This window comes from Papaver somniferum, chromosome 4 (assembly GCF_003573695.1).
Source record: "Papaver somniferum cultivar HN1 chromosome 4, ASM357369v1, whole genome shotgun sequence".
NCBI lineage: Eukaryota > Viridiplantae > Streptophyta > Magnoliopsida > Ranunculales > Papaveraceae > Papaver > Papaver somniferum.
In genome coordinates this window covers 22,815,251-22,823,125 of record NC_039361.1, presented here as the reverse complement: position 1 = coordinate 22,823,125, position 7,875 = coordinate 22,815,251, and positions in this window count along the sequence as shown.

Below are 7,875 nucleotides of genomic sequence, written 5' to 3'. Positions count from 1 at the left end.
ATATACATGCCAATCATTGTGTTTTACAATATATACTCAACAAGTTTTGGATAGTTTGTGCCCCATTTATCCTCAAATTTCTTCAAGTTATCTTCATAAATTTCCTCGGTTATCGACCAAAGATCTTGACTCATGATTTCATAAATAAGGACCATTTCACTAGATCATCTTTCCACTTTCCTTCAAATAACCTTTTCTCTTCCTCTCGTTATTCCACGGTTAATTTATTAATGCGCTTATCCTCTTCCTTCGACCTTTTGGTACCCTTCCTTGGTTTTTTTAGCTTGGAAATGATGTCTGCAATTGGATTTGAGGTTGCATTGAACGTGCCACATACATTACAAGTTTCGTGCTTCCGGAAATACTACCTCTATTGCATTCATTAAGGATTTATTGTTATCCATTGCAATAATCCTTGGAAAATTCTCGTTGTTATAAATTGAACCCAATGTTTGCAACATCCAAATGAAACGTACATTTTTCTCATGATCCAATAAACCCCATGTAACCGTAAACGTGTTTTTGTCCGAAGTGTGGCAAGCAATGTTCAACAACGACATGTTATATTTGTTTATCTTATAAGTAGCATCTATCAACAAAATTTGATGAAAGCATTGAGCCAATTGGATCATCAAAGGATGTGCCAAGAAAATACGAACCACTTTACCATCCTTTTCTTCCTTTCTTAGCGTGTAGTCGTGTAACTCCTCTAACCACTTTGATTGTTGCATGATCGTTCTACCATCCCATTCCGTCCTTTTGATCGTAGATAGCGCCGACTAAATTGTAGACAAAGAAGACAAGTATTTGGGATCGTCTGCCTTTATCTTACTTAAGATCGCACTCGCTTTACAAATCCTCATAGACCTCACCGACTCCATTTTATCTGGTTTTAACTTGGCAACCATTACATGTCCAATAAGAGTATCTAGATCATCGTGGTTGTGACAACCATCAACAACTTTATACATTTTCCACTCTTTACCTTCCTTATCGTCGGGCTTCCAAAATACAACCTTAAGGGCATCCTATATTCTTTGTATTACCTCGGTATTTCCTCTCCGTATTCCTTACACACTTACAATTATTTCCCTCGTGACTCTTTCGCTCCTCACCTCGCTCACAAATCATTTCAAAACGAATATCCTCCACCTAATTGTTTTGAACTACCATGCACATATTCTCTTTTGCCTTGTCAATAAGCCATTCCTTTGCCGCCGCTTTACTTGGAAATGACTAAATGCACATATAACAAAACAAACATCATAAGCATAAGCATTTAAAATACATTATTTGAAAAAGAAAATAGTAGTCATGAGTATGCCAAATCGTTTTCATAGTGTAGGGAGCTATCAGGCCTCAAATAAAAATCATTAACAACCTCTACGACGTCCTACATATGTTAGCAACAAGTTAGGATACAATATTAATCAGAAGAAAATGAGTAAGTTTCCTAGCTACCAATCGTTACATAATCGGAAGCAAAGGATTCAGTTTTAAACCGATTGTTACATAATCGGTAACAGATTGTGTATCAAAAACCAATGATTTCCATATAGACATGTTGACAGTTTCCAGTGAAGAAAAACTAGTAAAATCAGAGGTCCAATATGTAGTGAAACAACCGATTGTACTATAATCGGTAGATACATTTAAACACAATAAAACCGATTGTAGGCTGTGAAATCCAAAAAATTTGAAGTAAATTTAGTTATGGGGCGACATCTATAATCAAAAGAAAAATGAATTAATAAACTTCCAATCATGAAAGACGAAGAATTACAAACTTTTAAAGTTTGGAGAAATTCGTTTTTGGGGCGACTTTTACAATCGGCAGTTAATTTATTCTACACAACTACAGATTGTATATATTTTTGGTAAAAGATCAATTTGGGAGTTTTTGCATAATCGTTAGTAATCTATCTTCGCGAAACTACCGATTATAGATTTTTTTGCATCAGGATGCTATAATCGGTAGATACGTAACTACATTATCTACCGATTTTGGGTTGTTCATGGCATTTAATGCATGCATAAATCAAATTTTTTGGTTTAGAAACACATACAAACGCATAGAGAGTAGGTATTTGAGTTTCTTAACACAATACTTGTATGTTTGATGCATTATTAACTTCGATCTAGGGTGATTCTCTGTTTCTTCCTTGAAATCGTTGTCTAGGGATTCCTCTTCACGAAAATTTGGGTGACTCAACAAACACCACAAACCGCCTATAAACATTATCGAACCTTCAACATTGTGTTCTTCATTATGTTTCTCGCCGTCTTCTTCGTATTCATCCATGTTTGTTGTTGATTTAAGAAAAAATGAGTATCTCTTCTTTTTTTCTTCTTCTACTCATAACTCAAAAATTAAAAAAACCTCCAAATTATCTTTTTCTCTTGATTGTTATATAGCTAGCTACTGTAAAGTTATCTACCGATTATTAAGGGTAGTTTGGTCATTAAAAAACGAGAGATAAGGAGTGGATTCATTATAGGTTTGGGCGACACGTTTTTGTCTTGTTAGTAGCTCCTAAAAATGCCAAGCAAACAAAACAAACTACACCTCATGTTACATATCAAATCAATATGTAATGGAAACCTAACAAGCTAAAAAAGATTATGGAACCATCGTACAAAATAATCCTTCCTTAGTGTGGTAATAGTAGTAGTTAAGGCCACCCATCCAGTCAATCAATTTCATAAAAAGTAGGCATCACAGTTTTTCAATTAGATAACCGTTTCATAATTGGTGAGCAACATTTACCTTACCCTACTTCAAAAATACAACTGTGAACCAAGAGCAATAATACTGGACGCCAAATTTAGAAAAGACCCAAACTCAAATACATATAGTAGAAGGGATGAAACCGTTATTCAGTATACCCCATTGGCATATTAAAAAACAACATAAACTTAAAAGGAACCGGGAAAGTATATGAGACTCAAGAGAATCAACCTCCTCCTCCTAGACTCCAAGTCTAGAAGAATTCATGTCAATTGGTGTATGCAACCATTTTCGTAACAAAATTATGGCCTCCAATGCCCTAGGCTTTGAGGAACTTCAAAGAGGATGCAAAATTCCTTTTCCGGTACTAAAGGATGATTCTGAAGCAACAAAAGAAACGAAAATAACAAATATATCCTCATCCATGAGCGGCAAACGTCAAACCTTGCAGAGCTAACCTTTCACCACTGTGATATACCAAAAGAATAATTCTCATTGGTTGAGGAGTAGATTGGTTCAGCTAAGTATCTCCCCACCTCAGATCTCTCATGCATGATCCTCCAATTTTTTTTTTTGATACGCGAAAGCCGGATCCAGGCCCCTACCCGAACCCATCCAGTTGGACTGGCCCCACTGCCAGAACCCATCCAGTTGGACTGGCCCCACTGCCAGACCCAACGTCGCTAAACCCGCTATACAACTAATCAACCACAAACCTTTACGACGGCGTGGATTGAACCCCTGACTTACTCCTTACTGAAGTTGATGGGATACCACTGAGCTATGCTCTTGGACCCATGCATGATCCTCCATATTACTCAATTGACTCTTGCGTTACTTTTGTCCTGCCATATACTTAGCCTAGCTAGAAGCAGAACTGCCAGAACCCTAAGTACTTTGAGTACAAGTAGAACTAGCATTACCTACAGACTCTGATGAAGATACCACTGATATGAATTGGGAATACCTATATATAAAATAACCGCAAACCCACAACGTGTAACTAGTAGACAATGACAAGGAAGGGTTGAACCCACAAAGAGTATAAAATACTACTAAGCAATACCAAGAATTAACTAATCAATAAGATATTTTTAAAAAGTTTTCTTAAATTCGGAAAAAAATGAAATAATAAATAATAGTAATAATAAACAAAGTGAGAGTGGGTTATTAGGGTTTTCGATTTCCAGAAATTCAATCATACCCACTCCAATAATCTCTATGTATTACTCACTCCACTAATCTCTATGGGTTATTAGGGTTTTCGATTTCCACAAATTCAATCATACCCACTCAAGACAAATATTGAAATCAATCTCATATCTCGAAAGATGGTATGATAAATTCTAAAATATTGTCTCTTGGTTGTAATTTTCTTCGCTTCATGGGTTATAATGCATTACATATCAATCCTAAAGCATACCACGTCAAAGAATTTAACCAAAACACAAAATATCAATTTGAAAAACATAAACAATCAGTCAATCAAATCATTATTAGAAATATCATTGTAGAATTTAGAGAATTAGACAATTGAATTGGTTTAGTAGTTTTGCAAACTATGTCTTTCTCAAAACCCATATATTTGTTTACTTTACGGCTCTGTAGCCAAGGCCCAGTCCAGTACATTCGTATGAACGATTTTTTGGGGACCATGGTTTTTTTTTGGGACCATGGGTCTATTTTTAGTAATACATTTAGAAGTAAATCTAGGTCACCCCTTATCTAGATATTTATATTAATACCTAAACTACCCTCCTGATTAATTTTGGGTAATGATTAGTGAAATGATTAAGTTAAAGATAATTAGTTAGATTAGAAAATCAGATGGGTTTTCTTAAGAAGAAGTAGAATTATTGAGTAAAGTTAGAAAAGATGAAGAAGAAAAACATGGAAAAAAAATTGAGTTCACTAAGCTTGAGTATTCAAGTGATGATTAAATTGATAGCTCATCTGAATCATGTAACCGAACAAAACCAGAGGAAGAGTATTTGGGTACCCAGGTATGCTTCAAACTTAGATAATGTTGGTTGAATTGCTCCAAAATTTCAAAAAAATGTAATTTTTTGAAGTAGATTTGGCCTTGTTCGGTTACCTTATGTGAAGAACATGTAACTGGACACATCTGAAAGTGTAGTTCGGTTACTTTTTCCAAGCACGCAGGTTACCGAACTCGCTCGTTAATGGAGGTTTTTAGTCGTTCGATTAACAAACATGTTACCGAACTTTGTTTATATGATTTATAGAGTAATGTTCGGTATGCCCGCAATGTTACCGAACTTTAGGGTCTAGAAGTTCGGTTGGTTCGCAAACAATATCTAACCGAACTTTACGTGAACATAAGATTTTACCAAGTGTACATAGTTCGGTTGGTTCGCAAACTTCATACCAACCAACTATCTAACCGAACTTTACGTAAAAAAAAATTTATACCGAGTATAAGAAGTTAGGTTGGTTCGCTAACTTCACTCAATATCAGAGTGAACATTTATGCGAATGAACCGAACTTTTGGACTTCTCATTATTTTCGTAAACTAAAGTTCGGTGATATCCTTATTTTGCGAAGTAATCGAACTTATGGACTTGTGTTGTTCTAATACAAGGAGTTCAGTTAAAAGTATTTTTTGCGACTCAACCGAACTCTGAGAGTTCGGTTAAGAAAAAATTAATTCGTGATAACCGAACTTTTTGCGACGAAACCGAACGTTTTGCGACGTAACCGAACTAAAAATTCGGCCGAGACTTGTTTTTTGCGACGTAACCGAACCTCTCTCTGAAAAAAAAAACCTCCATTAAACCTCTCCGCAACTTCCATTTTCAACTCACTTTGATGATTACTTCTCATTTTTTCAACCAAAACAAATGACAAGTAATGGGTTTGTGAGAATATCTTTGTTAATGATTTAAATTAAGCTATATATATAGAGGTGGTGGTGGTTGGTGATGGTGGTAATCGGAGGTGGTGGTGGTAATCGGTGGTTGGTGGTGGTGATAATCGGAGGCGGTGGTGGTGGTAATCGGCGTTGGTGGGTGGTGGTGGTGGGAGGAAGTGGTGGTGGTAATCGTTGGTTGGTGGTGGTGATAATCGGAGGTGGTGGTGGTGGTAATTAGTGATGGTGGGCGGTGGTGGTGGGAGGAGGTGGTGGTTATATATATATATAGGTGGTTATTAGATTGATTTTAAATTCAATTAGGTTAAGGGTAGGTTAGTCATTTCAACGTTTTAGGACACCCCTTATAACTATAAAGAAGGTGGCCTAATAAAACCATGGTCCCAAAAAAAAAAAAACTATGGTCCCTAAAAAATCGTTCATTCGTATATAGTGCTGCGAGTGATCTATTTAGACCTAACTAGTTGCCAAGGCCCAGTCCAGCACTAGAGCTCATTTCCAAATTCAACACCATCCAAAATCAACCATAGCTCCAATTTCTGTTCCCTGTGCGTCTAACCACCGGCCACCGCCAGCAGTCTATTCCCTGACCATTTAAATCTCGGCCACAGCTAGCACTTCATTGTTTCCTGGCAGTAATAACTTAACCATCTAAACAAATCAGCATACAAAATCCACCATTCATATTAGAGAGGGACCACCACTGATTTTGCTCGGTCTTAACCCCATACCAATCGATTCATACCACATCCATAAACCAATTTCAGTTCATACAACCAATCCGAACCAATTCAGCTTTAGCCATCCGCAATCACCATTTCGAGAACTGCAGCCACTTAATTCTTCTCTAGAACTGCCAATCTATTCAACTGCTTCCAAGTTCCAACCAACTCCATTCAAACACGTACAACACCACCAGTTTGGATCCAAGCTTTTATTGCCACTCAAATTTCTACTCCCAGTTGGTGTTGACAACATCTCCTAGCTGCTGCAAATTACTTCTCAATCACCAGTTGATTGAAGCTTCAATCCATCTCCATTCACGGCTGTTTGTAGCACCGGCAGATACACTCCAATGCCACCAGAACCCATTCTTCTTCCTTGAATTATCTCGCTGAAATCAATCCATCTCTTTCGACTGAAACCCCATTACCAGCATCTCAAGTAATTTGGTTACTGCCAATTCTTTCTCCAATCGAGAGACCTTCACAGTACCAATTCAACACAACCCAAGTGAAACAATTTATCATATCCTGCAACAACCGGAACACCAGTTTCGGATCACAGAAGAACCCATGTCTTCAAAATCTATCTCAACTCCCTGTGTTCACAGCACCAACACCACCAGCTCCATGATTGTCTTGTACTCTGAAAACCACCTCATCCAATTTACGTCTCAATGGATGAAATGCATTACCACTGTCACCATTTGTACTTCTCGACTTCATAAGCATCTTCATTCTAACAACAATTGTAACTGATACAAACCGATATATTCAAAATACCCCACCAGTCGAAAGGGTTTCGCTGCGCCGAGAAATCCTAAAGTACCCTGCTCCGAAGACGGTTGGTTCACAAAAACCTAACTAAATTCAGCACTGAACCAGAAAGAAGTGAAAACCTGAGCAACCCAAACGCTTGATCACAATGGGAACACCAACGATAAGAACTATATGTAACAACATCTTGATTCAAATGGAAAACAAACAAACTATCTCACATCTAATGGAAAGGACGACAAAATGGTGTAAGTATCATCGTTCGTGTTGTACATTATGGCGCGGGGGTTCGAACACATACAAATCATAAAGATGATACCGGTCAATGACACAGCTGCTGCCATACACATACCACCAACCTCGCGATTAAGTGCTTTCAAATCCTTGTGGTACCTTCTCTTCCAACTAGTATGGCTGTAGTCAGGGCTGTTCATGGTCGGTTTTGGTTCGGTTTCTAGCCAAACCAAAACCGAAACCAATACTATCGTTTTCTAAAAATCTAAACCAAACCATTAACCATTGGTTCGGTTTCCAAATGGTTCCAGCCGGTTTCGATTTTTCCCAGTGGTTTTCGGTTAACCGATAATTATGTCAGTTTCCTGAAATTGACAGTTCAAATGTTTAAGAAAGAAGGAAGACGGGAAGAAGAAATTCCAGTAGCAGCAGTAACTGCCGTAGTTGAGGGTGGACAAGGGAGGCGACTGAGAGAATGAGAAAGAGAAAGAAGAAAGTATCATACTGAAATATTAGATTTGGG